Source organism: Spea bombifrons, chromosome 5 (assembly GCF_027358695.1).
Source record: "Spea bombifrons isolate aSpeBom1 chromosome 5, aSpeBom1.2.pri, whole genome shotgun sequence".
NCBI lineage: Eukaryota > Metazoa > Chordata > Amphibia > Anura > Pelobatidae > Spea > Spea bombifrons.
The window spans coordinates 46,271,721-46,292,125 of NC_071091.1; the positions used below are offsets into that span (position 1 = coordinate 46,271,721).

Below are 20,405 nucleotides of genomic sequence, written 5' to 3' on the forward strand. Positions count from 1 at the left end.
GGTATATGTCACTATCATAAAACACCCCAATATGTGTTCAGCAAAATCTCCTGAGTACAGCGATACCCCACATGAATGGTTTTGCCTGGCTGTTTGGGGAAAAAATGGCCACATTTGGGGCACGCGCATTTTTTTTCAATGTTGAACTTTGGCATTTGGTGATCCACTGCCTATGCCCTATTTGGTACATCTTTGAGCCCGGCCAATTCAGTGTGCCCTATAAAACCATATATATTTTGAAAACTAGACACCCCAAGGTATTTCAAATGCTGGTATTTTAACTCTTTGCATGCACACATTTTACCACCAGCATTTTTTCAAAGTTTGCAGTAGTATTTTTAATGGGTAAGAATTTACAGCTCCTGGTATATGTCACTTTCACACGACATCACCAACATCTCCTGAGTACAGTGATACTCCACATGCATGGGTTTGTTGGGTTTTTGGGGAACTAAAAGGCCACATTTGGGACGTGTGTATTTTTCTAATTGGAGATTAGATGTGTGGCCATCCTTCCCCCCGTGTTAATTGGGACATTGTTGAACCCGGCCAATTCAATTTAACCCATCAAATCATAAATGTTTTAAAAGTAGACACCCCATGGGCATTTGATGCGAGAATTGTTTAAAGCTAATGTGCTAATTTTATATATATATATATATTTATTTTTTTTTCCTTTTTTAATTTCTTTTTTTTTACATTTTTTGGAACTTGAAGGTTCCCCTGATAGTGACATCAGTGGAAAATTATTTTTACATTTTACTGTTTTTTTAACTATTTTTTTTCTTATTATTTTTATTTTATTTTTTTAATTTATTTTTACTAATCACACTGTAATTAGAAAGCTGGGCTCCATTGATTTGCATGGTTAAACGCAGTACCTGTGCTTAACCTGCAAGTGGAGCCAGAGTTCTCTAGAGGATCTGGAGACCCTCTGGCGAACTTTTCCAACTTTGTTGTTTTTCTTACAGGGCGGCCGCCATCTTGCGGTTGGCAAAATCACTCGCAGTGGCAGTTGTGACTGCTCTCCGGAGCGGTCACAGCTCGTCCTGGGGTGAGTGTTTGGTGTTGCAAGACTCAAACATCCTGCTAGTGCCATCTTTGCCCTTCCACAATTATACATCTATGATACACACAAACACTTTTACAGTCACTCACTAAATCACACTTTCAGACAATTCATCCACATATTAACTCTTGCTCTCCCTCATTCAGACAACTCATCCACACATTAACTCATGCTCTCTCTCTCATTCAGACAATTCATCCATCATGCTCTCCCTCATTCAGACAATTCATCCACAAATTAACTCATGCTCTCCCTCATTCAGACAATTCATTCATCATGCTCTCCCTCATTCAGACAATTCATCCACATATTAACTCATGCTCTCCCTCATTCACACAATGCACCCACACATTAATTCACACTCTTTACTTATTTAAATACCCTCTTCCTCACTATCTACCCCCTCTCCCTCCCTTATCACTTTATACCCTCTCTCACTATTTACCCCCTCTCCCTCCCTTATCACTTTCTACCATCTCTCACTCCCTTATCACTTTCTACCCTCTCTCACTATTTACCCCCTCTCCCTCCCTTTCTCACTATTTACCCTCTCCCTCCCTTATCACTTTGTACCTTCTCCCTCCCTTATCACTTTCTAACCCCGCTCCTCCCCTTTCCCTACTCACTATCTACCCTCTCCCCCGTTTGTAGTTCTCTCACCTTTAGGTCCAGCAACAGGAGCACAGAGAACGAGGGGCGCCAAATGGTTGCTAGGCGCCCCTCTCTCTCCTCTGCATCAAAAAAAACACACAGCGCTTAAATGCACGGGATTTAAAATCGCATTGCGACTTTATTCCAAATTCGGCGAGGGGGGGGACAAGGGGGGCAAGGAATAATCTAGGGGGGCAATTGCCCCCCTTGCCCCCTGTAGTGACAACACTGTTTTTATCATATCATCTAATTTACTATCAAAAAGTTATAAAATATGGTGATTTTTATAAAAAAAATGAAGTTTTCTCACTTTGATTTGAAAAATCTTTTACTCCTCTGCAAAAACTAATGAAAAAACTGCTAATTTGCTGAGTTTAGAAATACACAATGTTTTATGTTTTTTTATGCAAGTTATTGTGCAATAATTACAAGTAGAGTTTTGCTATTTCAAAACCATTTTTTCCTGAAATCTGGTCATTCTTCCCCATGTGCTATTTTGGGTATCTTTGAAGCTGGTCAATGCAATTTACCTTGTCAAACCATATATTTTTGAAAACTAGACCATGCACTAATTCTACCATCAGCCTTTATCAAACTTTATGGTAATTTTTTTTTCACACACATTGTACTTCAGGGGTGAATTTACCGCTCTTGGTATGTGTCATTGTCACCCCAATATGTGTTTAATAACATCTCCTGAGCACAGCGATACCCCCCATGCATGGGTTTGTTGGGTTATTTGGGAGGTAAAAGGCCACCTTTGTGAGGTGTGCATTTTTTGGCATTTGAACACCTGGTCTGTGCGCAGAAGCACACGCCATACTTTCCAAACATTCACTCACAGAAGCACACACCATTTGTTTCCCTTATAATCCCAAATAAATTATGGTAAAGGGAGAAAAAAAATCACTTTTACAGCAAAAATAAGTTTTGCAGTAAAAAATGCAAGGAGCTCCAGGGATGAGATGGTTACTCACGTACCACACAGGCTAAATGGCTGATTTTAATAATATTTACAGTTTATCAGGATTTCAAAAATTGCCTTCCTCTACCATTGCCTAAATTTAACCCCATGATCATCGCGTGTGACATCACCGGGCGGATCGCGTTGCCCCAGTGATGCCCTTCAGTGTGAGGGACAGATCGCCGGGGTAGGTGGTGGTGGAGGTCCACAGACGGCATGGTGCCGTCGTTAGCACCTGACTGGAACTGTTGGCGACGACAGGTTAGCAGTCAAGGGGTTAAAATGCCAATATTTTAACTCTTTCTACACAAGTTTTGTGAAGATATAGAGCTAATTGTAGGACTTGTTCATAAAAAAAATTGTGTGTGTATATATATATATGTATATATATATATATATATATATATATATATATATATATACACAAACCAAAGGGAGCGGCTGCACACTCAAAAACACAGGCTTTTATTTGCCCGGGTGCTCCAAAAATAGCCAGATATATGTAACCAAAGAAAAATGGGTATTCACGGGTCTTTGTAGTAAAGTGTACATAACACTAGGGCTGCAACTAACGATTATTTTAATAATCGATTAGTTGGCCGAATTTTTTTTCGATTAATCGATTAATCAGATAAAAAATGCAATTTTTTTAAATTTAAAATAATGTAATAAAAAACGTACAATTTACACTTTCATCTCTTTATTGTAATGGCCTCTCTCTCTCTATTCACCTTCTTATTTTACTGACATAATAATAAAAGCTACTAGAACCCAAACACAGTGTTTCTCAAACTAGGTTTTAATACAAAGTTATTAGTAAATAATTCATGTTAACTATTTTTCATATTTAATTAAAACTATGAGAAAAAAAGCCTTGTTTATATTTTCTTTTATTTACCAAACTGCCTCCAGTTATGCACATCTGACCCCCAGCTTGCCACTCTGCCCCCATATATGCCTTATACCTCCTATATGCCAGAGATTCCACTGTGCCCCCGATATGCCTTATACTCCTTATATGCCAGTGATATGCAGCTGAGCCCCCTGATATACCTTTTACCCCAGATATATCTTATGCCCCCCTGATATGCCTAATATCGATATGCCTTATACCTCCCTATATGCCACTGTGCACCCTGATATGCCACTCCGCCCCCCATAAATGCCCTGCACCACCCTGAAATTCATTATACTCCCTGATTCACCACTCTGCCTCCCCCAGATATGCCATTCTGCAATTCATTATACCCCCATACACCACTCTACCTCCCCCTATACACCACTCTAACTCCCCCAGATATGCCATTCTGCCTTCCCTGAAATTAATTATACCACCCATACACCACACTGCCTCCTCCCCCCTCCCATACACCACTCTGCCTCCTCCCCCCTCCCATACACCACTTTGCCTTCTCCCCCTCCCATACACCACTCTGGCTCCTCCCCCTCCCATCCAACACTTTGGCTCCTCCCCCCTCCCATACACCACTCTGGCTCCTCCCCCTCCCATACACCACTTTGCCTTCTCCCCCCTCCCATACACCACTCTGGCTCCTCCCCCTCCCATACAACACTCTGCCTCCTCCCCCTCCCATACACCCCTCTGCCTCCTGTCAGCAACGGAGGTTCACAAGACACCAGGGAGCCAGGTAGAGAGGCAAAGTGGCGTATGGGAGGGGGAGGAGCCAGAGTGGTGTATGGGAGGGAGGCTCCTCCCCCTCCCATCCACCGCTCTGACTCTCTCCCGACTCCATGTGTAAGTGAAGGGCAGTAACGGAGGCTGTCTGTGCACATCGCGCAGACCCCCACCAGCTGACAGAGAGGATGATCCTCTGCAGGAGACCTCGATTCTCTGTCAGCCGGTGGGGGCCTGCACGATGTGCACAGACAGCCTCCGTTACTGCCCTTCACTTATGCTGAGGCTTCTATGAAGCTGCAGTGAAAGTGCCTGTCTGCAACGGAGGTTCACAAAATACCAGGGAGTCGGGAGAGAGTCAGAGGGGTGTATGGGAAGGGGGAGAGAGATGGAAGTGAGAGACCGGCCAACAGCGAGGGGAATCCAGGTCCCCTGCAGCGTTGCGGGGGATCTGGATTCTAGTGTTATAATTCGATCTCTGAGGTCGGATTTTATAAGGAGAGGATTTTTTCAGAGGATTTGCTCTGAAAAAAACTCTTTTTATAATCGATAAAAATCGATTCGACTAATCGATAATGAAAATCGTTGTCAATGATTTTAATTATCGATTATTATCGATTAGTTGTTTCAGCCCTACATAACACCAATTTATTTCAATCAGCACGGCCAACGTTGGCCGTGCTGATTCACATAAATTAGCGTTAAACGCACTTTACTACAAAGACCCATTGAGTGAGTGCCCATTTTTTTTGGGTTACATATATATATATTTAGACTTTTTGTCACAGTGGGGGATTTTTGTTACATGTTACCAGTTTTTTTTATTTTACTAATCACATTGTGATTAGTGAGCTGGGCTCCATTGACCTGCATGGCTGAGTGTAGTACCTGCTCAAGCATTCTCAGGATTGTCTGGATAGACCCACTGTAAACTCTGACATTTGACAGTAGGCGGCAATGCCATTCACTGATAGCGCTTGTGGTTGCTCTTCAGAGCAATCACAAGGCGATCCGGGTCACAAATCACAAAGCGATTGGTTTGTTTTAGCCGGCCGACATTTTTCAGGGAGGGCTTTCCTCCTATGATCCACGGCCAGCCTCACTTGTGTCAAGATGCAATACATTGGTGACAAAGCCCGTACATGTACAGACTTTGTCACCGATGCATTGCATCGTGACCCCATACATGTACAGGCTTTAGAGTGAAGGGGTTAAAGCAGTGGCGGAACTACCGGGGTAGCGACTAGGCCCTGTTCTGCCAGTCGGGGGGGCTCAAGGGGTGCCGAGCAGTCGTTTTCAGCAACCGCTTGGCGCCCTTCTATCTCCTCTGCTCCCTGCCACTGCCTGCCTCAGCTGCCCCAACGGGGTGGAGAGGAGGTAGATAGCCTGAGAAGGGGGTAGATGGGGTGGGTGGGGGGATGGCTTAACAGATTCTCGCACCGTGCCTCTGAGGCTTCTAGTTACGACCCTGGGTTAAAGAATCAATTTTCTACTGCCTCCATAATATTTTAGCTTCAAAGACCGCAGTGTTCTGTTAAAGCTCTCATCCTCACATCCCACGTTGTTGAAGAAGTTGAAGAAGCAGCAGCGCAATATCAGGTTAAAACAGCCCGTTTGTTATCATTTCCATTTCCCGCTTTGCTGATTATTCTTCTGCCGGTAGTTCTTTGTACCATGTGACCAGTCACATGATCTGCTAACGTCCACAGAGTCCTTTCACTGGATAGGAATTAGCCGCTACCCCAAAAATACGGTTCAGGAATTCAACATCTGCATCCAGATAAACGTTGTGAGGGGGCGGTTCCATGGAGATTACGTCAGTGCTCTAACTCACTCAAGTTTACAAATTGCGCGCGGCAGTGTAACCGTGTTTGTATCTCATAACGAAAGAGTTTTCTGGGTCCCGCGCAAATTTCTGTTGGTAAGAGAAAAAATATTTTACTATTTATATGTAACACACCGAGTTTTGCAATTGCGCCGCTCTTATAGATTCTCCTGAATTTTGCTGTTATGTATTCTTTGTTGCCTTTGAGGTATTAAGCTTTTTGATTGAAATTCAGAGTTGCAGTTCTGTTACTTTTGAGTAGAAGGTAATTGAGATTCTGTTTGGTTTCTGAATAATTTGTCGCTTTCGCATTCGAGAACAGCCTGGTCTAATATACATGGTACTAATCATTTTAGTGTCCGCGTTTGTCCCAGCTGACGCTTTCTGCATTTGGATTTGGCGTTTATTATTTTTTTTATTTATTTATTTAAAGCGCTCGTATAGTTATCCAATGACAAGGTGTTGGTGAATCACATGCATTCGGGTAGTCAACCTTGTTTGCAAAGAACTTAGTCAGTAAACTGTTATTGTACAATTCATATACAGTATAGTCCCCTTTTTTTCAGGACGAGGGCCATAAAATGTATGTAATATAAATCACTTCCCAACACACCAGTATGTGATATGCAATGCCTCATGGATACCACGCATGCAAGGTTTGTTGTATTGTTTTGGGGCTAAAAAAAACATGAATACAAAATAAGGAAGATGTAAAGTTTTGGCCAAAACTAAAGTGTCAACCCTCCCTCCTCCTAATGCATAATAATTAGGTTCTACCTTCTGAAACCATACTTAAGCAAAGCTAGTCCACAGTGAATGTATGAAGAGAGAGAAGTGCAATGTTTAACACCAATACTGCTGTAACACTGAAAACTGCTACATATAACATTTAATTATTACTGTTAAAGTGTCCTTATCACAAATTAATAGATCAAACATACTTTTTATTAAATAGTGTATTAGAGAACTAAAAATAAAAAATGTTTCCTTAAAAAAGGAGGTGTAATTTGCCAACCTGCCCCCAGGGTTGCCACTCTGCCCCCAGAAATGCCTTATACCCCCTATTTGCCAGTCTGCCCCCATGATGTGCCTTTTAACCCTCTATATGCCACTCTGCCTCCAGAAATGTCTTATACCCTCCTATATGCCACTCTGCCCCATGATATAACTTTTAACCCCCTATATGCCAGAGTGCCATATAGGGGGTTAAAAAGCATATAATGGGGCAGAGTGGCATATAGGGGGTTAAAAGGCATTTCTGGAGGTGTATGTGTATATATATAGATGTGTGTGTGTGTGTGTGTGTGTGTGTGTGTGTGTGTGTGTGTGTGTGTGTGTGTATATATATATATATATATATATATATATATATGTATAGATGTGTATATATATAGATGTATAGATATATATATCTATAGATATATATATATAGATATATATATATCTCACACTCCTATCAAGCCAAGGCAGCCAGTACATGCTGGAACCTGAGGATTATAGGAGTGTGAGTACAGCCTCCCTATGCCATGCTGCCACCACCACCCCCCTTACAGATCCATGCTATCACACACTCATTCACAAACATTTAAATACTCATTCATTCCATTTATCACACATACTAGCTCAAAAACCCTCCCCCACCCCCTTACCTGAACTGCAGATCGCTCACTCTAAGACTTCTGCAGGGGCCCGGCTGTGTGGGCAACTTCTCTGGCCCCGCCCCAGAGAAAGGAGGGGGGGAGGCAGAGTTACGTGACACTCTTCTAGCTTCCTGTTCTCCTGCCGCTGGTAGAAGAGAAGCTGCTCGCGACCAAAGCACCGGTAAGCAGCCTGGCCCCAGCGGAGGTCTGATTAGAAGACGACCTCGATTATAAGATGAGGGGTATTTTTCAGAGCATTTGCTCTGAAAAAAAACCTCGTCTTATAATCGAGCAAATACGGTATATTATGTTTATGTATTTGTTGCCAACTTTATTAGGGTAAGAAGCGCAGACAACTACACATTAATGTCTAAATGTATTTAGAATAAGTTTTAATCACAGTCCCTGTCCATGGTCAGGTGTCCCAATACATTTGTCCATATAGTGTATGCACCTTTTTTAGTTTTTTTTTTCACTTAGAATTTCTATTGAGAATTTATCCTCTCTGTCAGCTGCTGGGGGTCTGCGCAATGTGCACAGACAGCCTCCGTTACTCCCCTTCACTTTCGCTGGGGCTTCTATGAAGCTCCAGTGAAAGTGCCTGTCAGCAACGGAGGTTCACAAGACACCAGGGAGTCGGGAGAGAGGTGGCTCCCATACACCACTCTGCCTCCTCCCCCTCCCATACACCACAGAATCTGTGCATGACTTTGTGTATGTTATATCCGTTGTCGTAAGTGACGACGCATGACGTGGGGGAAATCGTGCTTCATTATGGTTCATTAAATGTTTAACTTTCAATAGTTAATAGGGATGCACCAATAGATCGGTGGCCGAAATATATCGGCCGAAAAGGGCATTATCGGCAAAATGCCAAAATAATAATAATAATAATAATAATAATAATAATAATAATAATAATAAAAAGCCAAAAATAATCATCCGCAGGGGCCAGGCTGCTTTCCTGTGCGTTGCTTGCACACTGTGTGAGCAACGTCTCTTGTACTGGCCAGGAAAAGCAGGAACCTAGTGGAGTCACGCGAATGCATGTCACATGACTCTGCTCATTTCCTTCTTCCCCTTGGGGCGGGACAAGATAAGTTGTTCCTACAGAGGGAAACAGGAGGGCCCCTGTGGAAGTCTGCAAGTCAGATCTGCAGTTCAGGTAAGGGGGTGGAGGAGGGTGTAGGAGCAAGTATGCGTGATTAAGGGAATTTTTGTTTTTTCCTGCGTATAGTGGCAGTACGTATGGGTTGTTCTTTCCCCTTAGGACAAGCTTCTGAAAGACCAATCAAAAAGTAAACTCCTCCCCTCTTACCCATAAATGCCGGCAAACTGGTAGAGTCCTCAGTTCTTTCTTGTCCCTCGTAGGGTGGACAGCTTCGTGGATTCTTCTGATGGTGCGGCACACGGGTTGTTGTCTGGGGGGTGAGTGTTTGGCTGCGGTTTAAACTTCCCGGGTGGAAGTTCCGTGCTGCGTGCCTCGTAACGGGCTTACAGAGGGAGCGTTCACTCTATCCTTTTTTGGTTCCAGAGAAGGAGCCTGTGCAGCTGTGTGGAACGCACGCCCGGGTGGCTATTCGTTCCACTGTGATCCTGTAGCGCGATCTGAGCATGCGCGGGTCGGATCGTTTTTATGGCTCCAATTCTGATTACCTACAGCCATACCACCCTGAAAGCGCCGATCTCCTCTGATCTCAGAAGCTAAACAGGGTTGGGCCTGGTTAGTACCTGGATGGGAGACCGCCTGGGAATACCAGGTGTTGTAGGAGTTGGCAGCCTATTTAAGCTGTGCAAACCTGACTGACCACAAGAGTGTGTGTCAGGTCAGGTTCCCGTGTCACCAAGCCCCCACACGCATTGCATTGGATTTTAAAAGTGTTTGGTTGCGGTTTAAAACTTCCCGGGTGGAAGTTCCGTGCTGCGCGCCTCGTAACGGGCTTACAGCGTTTACTCTATCCTTTTTTTTTTTTTTTGGTTCCGGGCAGCGTTTACTCTATCCTTTTTTTTTTTTTTTTTTTTTGGTTCCGGAGGAGGAGCCTGTGCAGCTGTGCGGAACGAACGCCTGGGTGGCTATTTGTTCCTCTGTGACCCTCTGTGATCTGAGCATGCGTGGGACGGTTAATTTTTATGAGGCTTTGGCAGCCTGTTTTAAGCTGTAGAAACCTTACTGACCACTGGAGTCCACACGGTTGTTTTGCATTGGTTTTAATTGGGTTTTAGCTAAATTTAACCCTTTGTCTCCAGAAACGGACAAACCTGCGCCTCCTGCTAATAGCTGCTTCTAGCTGCAGAATGTAATATGCCGCTCCTGGACGGCTACAGTAAAATAGACTTCCCAATAGTGTGCTGCGGACATCTTGGCAAAAAGACATGCATTCATTCTTATGCTGGTTCCAAGATAATTTATCCCAGACCTTTCAGCATTTAAAGATGCGGCTAAATCTCCTGCACCTGAGTAACCTGCAAAAGGCATTAAAGACGGCATCGTCTGACCGTGCTTCGGGGGAATGCTCTCGCTCATCTTATGACAAGTTTATTATATAAGTTAACTGTGTTCTTCAGTTGCAACCGAGAGCAACTAAGTAGGGTCTCCCCTATTCCTCCCGAATTAGTGGAATTGATGCAGAGGGAGTGGTATAACCCCGGCAATCAAGCTTTTATTTTTAAGCAATTCAAGTTTTAAGAAGATATTTAATGGCAAGAGCTTCCAAAGGTAGAGGTGCAAGTAAACCGCTCTTCCTGTAGGTGAGATAGCGGGACTCAGAGACGCTATGGATGAGAGAACCGAAACAGCCTTTAGGAGAATGTTTCAGGCAGCTGCGTTTCAGAGTAAAGCGGCTTCAGCGGTAGCAGCTGTTATCAAGCCCTGTTGATATATGGAAAGGGATTCAGCCTCTAAAGCAGACTTATGCGACCTGCTGTTTGAACAAGGAAGGCCTTTGGAAGGCAAGAGAGCAGGGGTCGCCTGCTACACTTTCAGAAAGCATGGTTTTAGTCTACAGAAAACACATGAATAATGGAGTGGTATAGACAAATAGTTTTTGTAGTCTACAAGATCAGGGTTTTTCGCTCTTCCTCGCGACCACTTCCTGTGTTCCTCTTATCTTACAAAAAGTGGGAACTAAGTTTTGTCGGCAGCAGTGTTTTAGTGGTTAGTGAAGGAACAAGTGCCCTCGGAACATCACTGGAGAGGAGTGTATTCTCTAATTTTTATTTATTTATTTTTCCGGATTTAAAGACCATCTGTCATCGTTGTATTGTTTATCAACATTTCAGAATGGAAGCCATTATATCGGTTTCCATCATCCTCTGAGAAGGAGATTTCATGGTCACTATACACCTAAAGATGCGTATCTACACGTCAATAGGGTAGTAAGTTCCAGGAAGTGCCTGAGATTTGCTATAAGAACAAAGAATGGCCTGAAGCATTTTCATCTCAAATCTATTCTTTTCGGTTTGACTACCGCTCCTCTAGTCTTCACAGAGCTTCTCTGTCCTCTAGTGGCGCAGTTGAAGACAGTTTAGCCGTCATCCCCTATGTCAATGACTGGCTTCTCAAGGCATCCTGTCCAGGTCAACTAAATCACCAACTGAAGACTTCAATAGCCTTTTTAGAACAACACGGATGGATCATAAACTTAGTAAAATCTAATCTTACTCCATCCAGGAGAATCAATTTCCTAGGTTGCATTGTGGGCTCTGTATCCCTCTTTTTGCACCTTTCTTGTCAGAAGATCACGCGGATCAAACCATCTGCAACGATATCCGATTTGTATAATCAGGAAAGCAATGAGTCTCCTGGGGTTTTTAACCTCTAACATCCCAGCAGTAAGATGGGCCCGGTCAAGAATGAGGCCACTTCAGTGGCAGATCCTTTCCAGCTGGCCAGGTCTCAAGAGGAGTTAAATTCTAAGATCAAGAGTGGTTCTCCTACAGCTCAATTGATGGCTTTGTTTCAACCAGCAGACTGGTCCATTGTCGCAACAGACGTGCCAAAGACAGGTTGGGGTGATCACCTTTGGTTCCACAGAGCCCAAAGAAGATTGTCTCCAGAAGAGCCTAGCCAGTCATACAACTAAACGGAACTGAATGCAGTTTTTCTAGCCCTTAAGGTGTTTAAATTGTGGATTATGTTCCCCCACGTAAGCTTCAGTCAGACAATGCGACTGTAGTAGCTTACCTCAACAGACAAGGAGGCACAAGGGCTTGAAAGCTTCAATGTCTTTGTTCGGAGATTATTTATTTATTTTTTGATATGGGCACATAATCATCTGAGAGATCTATCGGCATGTCTTATCAGGGGGCCTTCTATACACTGGCAGACGACCTGAGCAGGGGACGATATGCTCAGACAGAGTGGTCTCTGAGCCCGGTTATTTTTCGACAGGTTGTCCGTCAAGTTTGGGCGTACAGAAGTAGATCTTATGGCTACAAGACAAAACAGGAAACCCCTCTTTTTGCGTTTCTCTACAAATAGACTATTCTCATTTTCTAGACGGGCTAACAGCGATATGGCAAATCAACCTAGCCTATGTGTTTCCGCGGTAGCTCTGATCCCGCGTATCCAGAAGATCAATAAGGACAAAGCCAGGGTGCTTGCAATCCTTCCTTTCTGGCCATTCTGGGGCTGGTTCTCGGACCTGCTCCAGATGACGATTTGTTCTTGGGAACTTCCAGTATCTCCAGATCTACTGGGAAACCGCAATGTCCATATACACACCATCCAGATGTTTCGCTTAACGGCATGGATGCTGCAAGGCTGATTCTACAGGAGAAGGTATTCACGGTGCTATGGCCGGTCGGTGGTTAAATTCGTAAAGAATGGTGCCAGGATCAAGAGTTCCATAGCTATCCTCCTTCCATTCCAGTCATCTTGCAGTTTCTCGAGAGGGGTTTAATGCAGGTCTCCAGGTGGCTACCCTGAAGGGACAAGTGTCCGCCCCCGGTCACTTCTTGCTTTGATCTTGGCCTCGGATCCCTTTTATTAGGCGTTTTTTGCAAGGCTATTATTCTGGCTCTCTAGTCATCCAGTGAGTTCATTGTCTTTCATCAGGATGAAATAGTTCTGCATCTCCGACCGTTTTTTCCTCCCGAAAGTCTTGTCGCAGACTAACATTAACCAGTCTTTAGTGTTACCCACCTTTTTTCCTAATCCTTCTTCTCCAGAAGAGATCATGTGGCACTCTTTTAATGTTGAAAGAGCTCTTCATTTCTATTTACAACGTACTGCAACAGTTCGTGCGCCAGACCACCTGTTTCTTTAGTTTCATCGGAAATCTGCGGACCATGAGGTGTCCACATCTACTCCGGCTAGATGGCTTGATGATACTATTCGTTGAGCCTATGTATCCTGTAAAGTGGATAACGTTGTTTGTCGCTTTACGTACTCTGAGCTTGTAAAGGGCCAAAACATTTTGCAATGTGTGTCAGACATGTGCAACACAAGCATTTCCAACAGCATCAATTTATTGTGTATCGTACTAAATCCCAATGCTCAGCGACACCTAAATGATCATTGTGGAGTAATGTCTATGATTTGTGTATTTTTTACAGTGTATAACACAATCTGTATCCGGTAAAGTGTATATATCATCTCATATTGAGGTGCACTCTACTAGAGCTATGTCCGATTCCTGGGCAGCTAAGGCCTTGGCTTTCCCAGAAGAAATTTGCAAAGCGGCAACCTGGTCTTCATGGAATACTTATGTTAGTCATTATAGGCTAGACCTTTCTGCAGATTTGGAAGCTGCCTTTGGCCTTCATGTTTTTCAAGCGGTCAATGCCTCTATGTAACGGATCTTTTTATATCCCATACGTACTGCCACTATACGCAGGAAAAAACAATAATTTCTTACCGTAAATTTTTCTTTTTCCTAGTATAGTGGCGGTACGTAGTTCCCTCCCTTATACGTTGGAATGAGTAGTATTTCTTGTTATTACTAAGGACTCTACCAGTTTGCCGGCATTTTATGGGTAAGAGGGGAGGAGTTTACTTTTTGATTGGTCTTTCAGAAGCTTGTCCTAAGGGGAAAGAACAACCCATACGTACTGCCACTATACTAGGAAAAAGAAAATTTACGGTAACAAATTATTGTTTTTTTGTCCAATTTTGGTGTTACTTTTATTAAAAGTAACACGAAAATTGGACCAAACAAACTACCGTATTTGCTCGATTGGAAGATGACCCCACCCCCCAAAACAATATTAATTTTGGAAAAAAAGCCTAAATATAAGGCGACCCTATAGGAATTAAGTTCTACTAGTAAATAGTCATGTAAACTATTTTTTCATATTAAATAAGCTATGATTGAGAAAAAATAAATTGTTTTTATATGCCACTATACCCCCCTATATGCCACTCTGCCTCCCTGGTATGCCTTATACCCCCCTATATGCTACTCTGCCTCCAGAAATGCCTTATGCCACCCATACAACACTACCCCCCCCCCTTACCAGTGCTTCTGACTCCCTTGTGTCTTCTATGAACACCGGAAGGTCATGTGACGCCGGTGCTGTGTCATAGAAGCTACAGCAGAAGTAGTAGTAGGAAGTAGAATTCCCCGCGGCCGGAGAATATATGCGCGTAGACAACCTCCGCTCGGTGATCGACGTCTAGTGTAAGTGCTGGCAGCAGCTGAGGTTACCAGAGAGGAGGATCCAGGTCCCCTGCAGCGCTGTGGGGGATCTGGATCTTAGTCTCATAGTCAGACCTCATTTGGGGTCTGATTAGAAGACTACCTCAATTATAAGACGAGGGGTATTTTTCAGAGCGTTTGCCACGTTACCCCACCTCCCAGAAGCCCCGGTGGAAGTGGAGGACAGTAGCGGAGGAACCCCCACTGGCTGTTGGAGAGGAGAATCTGGGTCCCCTGGAGCGTTGTGGGGGATCTATATCTATCTCTCACGACAACCACACTCCTATCATGCCCAGGCAACAAGTACATGCTAGAACCCGGGCATGTTATCGTGCAAAGTCAAGCCAGTAGATGCTGGAATCTGGGTATGCCTGGGCATAAGAGTGATATTTATTATATAAATTCTTAATAGCAATCTAGTCTAGGGATGCACTGATAAGTTGGGGGGATGGGTGGTATAGTGGTTTTCTGCAGGCACAGTGGCATATAGGGGGGTTAAAATGCATTTCTGTGGGGCAGAGTGGCAAATGGGGGGGGTCTTGCAGAAAACCACTATACCACCCATCCCCCCCAACTTATCAGTGCATCCCTAGACTTGTGCCCCGTACTTCAGACTCCCTGGTGTATGGTGGGGCAGCCGGTGGAGGACTGTGCGACTGGGGTCTTACACCCCCCCATATGCCACTCTGCCCCACAGAAATGCATTTTAACCCCCTATATGCCACTGTGCCTGCAGAAAACCACTATACCACCCATATCTGGGGAGCAGAGTAGGAAGCTGTGGGGCAGAGTGGGATATAAAAACAAAAAGCATTTTTTTTTCTCAATCAGTTTTTATTAAGTATGAAAAATAGTTTACATGTGAATTAATATTTACTAGTAACACTTTTTTCCTATAGGGTTGTCTTATATTCAGGCTTTTTTCTTTGTTTCCTAAACTTAATTACATTTTGGGGGGTCATCTTATAATTGAGCAAATGCGGTATTACTCCAAGTGCACAATTTCTGCAGATATCCCCACAGTACCGTATTTGCTCGATTTATAAGACGAGGTTTTTTTCAGAGCAAATGCTCTGAAAAATACCCCTCGTCTTATAATCGAGGTCGTCTTCTAATCAGACCCCAAAATGTCTGCTGGGGCCATGCTACTTACCGGGCTTTGATCGTGAGCAGCAGGAGAACAAGAAGCTAGCAGCGTGTCACATAACTCTGCCTCCCCCCTCCTTCCTCTTTCCTCTGGGGGGGGGGCCAGAGAAGTTGCACGCACAGCCGGGCCCCTGCAGAAGTCTTCGAGTGGGAGATCTGCAGTTCAGGTAAGGGGGTGGGGGAGAGTTTTTGTGATTAATGTGTGAAGTATGTGTGATTAATGGAATGAATTAGTATTTAAATGTTTGTGAATGAGTGTGTGTTAATATGGATGTGTAAGGGTGGTGGTAGCATGGCATAGGGAGGCTGTACTCACACTCCTATCATCCTCAGGTTCCAGCATGTACTGGCTGCCTTGGCTTGATAGGAGTGTGATTGCTGTTAGCAGATATATATATATATATATATATATATACCTCCAGAAATGCCCTTTAACCCCCTATATGCCACTCTGGCATATAGGGGATTAAAAGGCATATCATAGGGCAGAGTGGCATATAGGAGGGTATAAGACATTTCTGGAGGCAGAGTGGCATATAGAGGGTTAAAAGGCACATCATGGGGCAGAGTGGCAAATAGGGGGTATAAGGCATTTCTGGGGGCAGAGTGGCAACCCTGGGAGCAGATGTGCATAACTGGGGGGGGCAGGTTGGCAAATAAAAGGAAATAAAAAAAATATATATTTTTCTCAATCATAGCTTTTATTAAATATGAAAATATTGTTTACATGAATTAATATTTACTAGTAAAACTTTTTTCCAATAGGGTAGTCTTATATTCAGGCTTTTTGTTTTTTTCCTAAATTAATATTTAGATTTTGGGGGGTCGTCTTATAATCGAGCAAATACGGTATTTTATTTTTTCTCTGTTTATCTAATATTGGTTTCAAGGATCATCTTTTGTAGGATAAGTCTTGGGGGGGAAAAAAGCAACTTTGAAAAGACTTGATTCTCAGATTTTAAAGATCTTGCAGCCGTCATAATCTTATTCTTTATCCATACGTATTGAACCTAACAATTGGTTGTTTTTTGCTACATTAGTTAGCTTGGAGATTCTATATGACTATTCTATATCTGATTCTATTAACGGTTGTATTTCCATACTTTTAAACAGATTCAATAAGAATTCTGTCACTTTCTCTCGAGTGATACTTCCATAAATTCCTCTTATTCTAATATTTTTTCGTCAGGCCTATTTATTTTTTGTTCCAGATTTTCTATCTGTTGCTGTAATGCCAGCTTTACTGACCGACATTTCTCGGTCTAATGCCTCATCTTTTCTTCCGTTGTAGAAACTCTCTCTCACTTTACTAATATCTATTGTTATTTCTCCCAGAAAGGTAGACAATTCTTTCCTTATCAGTTCCATTTGCAGACTCAAAGCTCTTCGTAAATGAGTTTGATAAATTTCTAATTGGTCCAAATCACCCGAACTCTCCATACGATGATCTATAGTATCTAAGTCCGCTATGTCTATTCTTCGTACATGTATTTCGTACAGAGTTTAGCGAGTACTTAAGAGTAGGGCTGCAACTAACTATTATTTGCATAATCTATTAGTTGCAGATAATTTTTTTCGAATAATCGGATAAAAAAAAAATGAAATTTTTCATTTATTTAAAATAATTTAATAAACAGGATGTTTAAAACAAACAGTAGAATAAAAAAAAAAAAAACTGAGAAAAATCCTGCAACACAATATCCGGGGGAAGGACAGAATGACATGAGACACAAATAATTACCGTATTTATCGGCGTATAACACGCACTTTTTAAAACTAAAATATGAAGTTGAAACCCTACCTGCGTGTTATATGCCGATAAATCCTAGAGCTGCACAATCTTCCCCTGCACAGCTCTCTCGCGCGCCCTCTCTGATGCCGGGAGCCGGGTGATGACGTCACTCCGACCCCGACATCAGCACAAAAAGTAAAATGCTGGAAGATAAAGAGGACCAATACCAGATCTCCCAAACGGTAGGGAGTAATATCTAAATTTAATGTGTGTGTGTCTGAGTGTGTGTGTGTGTGTGTGTGTGTGTGTGTCTGGCTGCATGTGTGTCTGAGTGTCCTTGTTAAAATGGGGGTGCGTGTTATACACCAGTGCGTGTTATACGCCGATAAATACGGTACATTAGTTGGGGATTTAGACATGGAATGATGACAGACACATAATTGGTTTGAGACAGGCAATGGCTAGGACACGGATAACAGGAGCTCATAGGATTAACAGCTACCTGTTGTGTAATTGATAATTAGGTATGCAGCAGTGACACCTAGTCATACCTACAAGGGGTCTTAAGACAAGGGCTAACTCACACATCCCTAGGGCTGCAACAACAACGAATTGATGATAATCGTTTATTAGTTTTTTCAGAGCAAATGCTCGGGAAAAACTCCCCTCCTTCTATAATCCGACCACAAATAGAGATCGGATTATGACGCTAGAATCCAGTTCCCCCACAGAGCTGCAGGAGACCAGGATTCTCCGCTCTGTCAGCCGGTGGGTGTCTACAATGCGCAGACATCCTTCGCTTCTCCCCTCCAAACGTGACCATCTGGTGCTCCGTCGTGGAAGCCCCAACGGAAGTGGAGGGGAGAAGCGGAGGCTGTCTGCGCGCATCGCACAGATCCCCACTGGCTGTCAGAGAGGATCCAGGTCCCCTGCAGGGGATTTGGATTTTAGTGCGTGATGTTGCGCAACCTCCGCTACTTCCCTTCACTTCCACTTCTACCTGCCCCACCAGGGGTTAATATACCAACAGAAGAAAAACGGGGCAAATACGCACTACTGGGTAAGCTAAGCCTGGACTATTATCTGTATTTTTATGCTCATTTGCCCCGTGTTTCTTCTGTTGATATATTAACCCCTGGTGGGGCAGGTAGATTTTTTTCAGGATCTATTAATTATGTGCATTCTTTAATTTGTGTTTATTTTTTGATTGTTTTGTATTGTCCATATATGTATATTTATATTGCATTGTGTATTATCTATTCCTTTTTGTCTATTTATTAAAGCATATTTTTTTATACGTATCTTAGCGCTGTCAGTTTTTCTTATATCGGGGGGGGATAAGGCATATCAGGGGGCACAGTGGCATATCGGGTAAAAGACATCAGGGGGCATGGTTGCATATAGGGGGCACAGTGGCATATCAGGGGTAAAAGATATCAGGGGGCATGGTTGCATATACGTTGGTATAAGGCATATCCGGGCATAGGGGACGGAGTGGCATATTGGGGGGGAGCACAGAGGCATATCGGGGGACAGAGTGATATCTCTGGCATACAGGAGGCAGGGTGGCATATAGGGGGTATAAGGCATTTCTGGGGCAGAGTGGCAAGCTGGGGGTGAGATGTGCATAACTAGGGGCAGGTTTGCAAATAAAAGAATGCCTATAAACAAAAGGCATTTTTCTCAGTTTTCATTAACTGTGAAAAAATAGTTTACATTAATTAATATTTACTAGTAAAACTTTTTTTGATATTTTGGTAAAACTTAGTTGAGAAATTTGTTTTGGGTTCTTGTACCATTTATAAAACAGCTTTAATTATTTCAGTAAAATAAGGTGAATAGAGAAATGCCATTGTGATAGAGATAAAAGTGTTTAGAGCTGAAACAACGAATCGATAAAATCGATAATAATCGAGTGATCAATTCGTTGTTGGAGCACTCGGCTCCTTTTACTTACCTCCGCGAGCGTTCCCCGCTTCTGCTACACGCTCTGCAGTCTCCGCCTTCTTTTAGCTACGTGACGGATGTGACGCGTTCCGGAGGTAAGTATTCTTCATGTCTATGTGCACGGATCGCACAGAGCCACTCGCACAGAGCGAATCGCTCTGTGCGAATGGAGCCACTCGCACAGAGCGGTTCGCTCTGTGCGAGTGGCTCCACTCGCACAGAGCGGTTCGCTCTGTGCGAGTGGCTCCACTCGCACAGAGCGGTTCGCTCTGTGCGAGTGGCTCCATTCGCACAGAGCGGTTCGCTCTGTGCGAGTGGCTCCATTCGCACAGAGCGGTTCGCTCTGTGCGAGTGGCTCCATTCGCACAGAGCGGTTCGCTCTGTGCGAGTGGCTCCATTCGCACAGAGCGGTTCGCTCTGTGCGAGTGGCTCCATTCGCACAGAGCGGTTCGTGAGTGTGGGTGCAGGGCAGAGTGGGGGTGGGGGTGCAGGGCAGAGTGGGGGTGGGGGTGCAGGGCAGAGTGGGGGTGGGGGGTGCAGGGCAGGAGACTGGGTGCAGGGCAGAGTGGGGGTGGGGATGCAGGGTGTGAGTGTGGGTGCAGAGCAGAGTGGGAGACTGGGTGCAGGGCAGAGTGGGGGTGGGGATGCAGGGCAGGGTGTGAGTGTGGGTGCAGGGCAGAGTGGGTGCAGGGCAGAGTGTGAGTGTGGGGGCAGGGCAGAATGTGGGGGCAGGGCTGGGTGCAGGGCAGAGTTAGAGACTGGGTGCAGGGGCACAGTGCAAAGTGCTGGGTGCAAAGTGCCAGTGCTGGGTGCAAAGTGCCAGGGCTGGGTGCAAAGTGCTGGGTGCAAAGTGCCAGGGCTGGGTGCAAAGTGCAAAGTGCTGGTGCAAAGTGCTGAATGCTGGGTGCAAAGTGCTGGATGCAAAGTGCCAGGGCTGGGGCAAAGTGCTGGGTGCAAAGTGCTGGGTGCAAAGTGCCAGGGCTGGGTGCAAAGTGCTGGGTGCAAAGTGCAAAGTGCTGGGGCAAAGTTTCTTGAACAGTAATAGTCCACCTCTTTTCAGAATGTTTGGGGTTATTTTGTTTCATAAATATTGTGTTTGGGTTCTTGTACTTTGAAAATATTGTTTTTTATTACATCATAACAAAATAAGAATGTTA

The 20,405-nt window shown here is 44.0% G+C and overlaps 1 protein-coding gene and 1 non-coding gene across 2 annotated transcripts in view; both read left to right on the top strand.

Annotated features, from left to right (window-relative positions):
- The first annotated feature begins 6,026 nt into the window (after positions 1–6,026).
- The window catches only part of TRIP13 (thyroid hormone receptor interactor 13), a 133,283-nt gene continuing 118,904 nt past the window's right edge, over positions 6,027–20,405 (top strand). The window contains 1 exon segment of the mRNA XM_053467316.1: positions 6,027–6,241. The gene's annotated coding sequence lies outside the window, so the exon portion shown is untranslated.
- On the top strand, positions 9,440–9,557 carry LOC128498478 (5S ribosomal RNA). The gene has a single exon (XR_008354704.1). It is a non-coding gene; the product is annotated as a 5S ribosomal RNA (ribosomal RNA).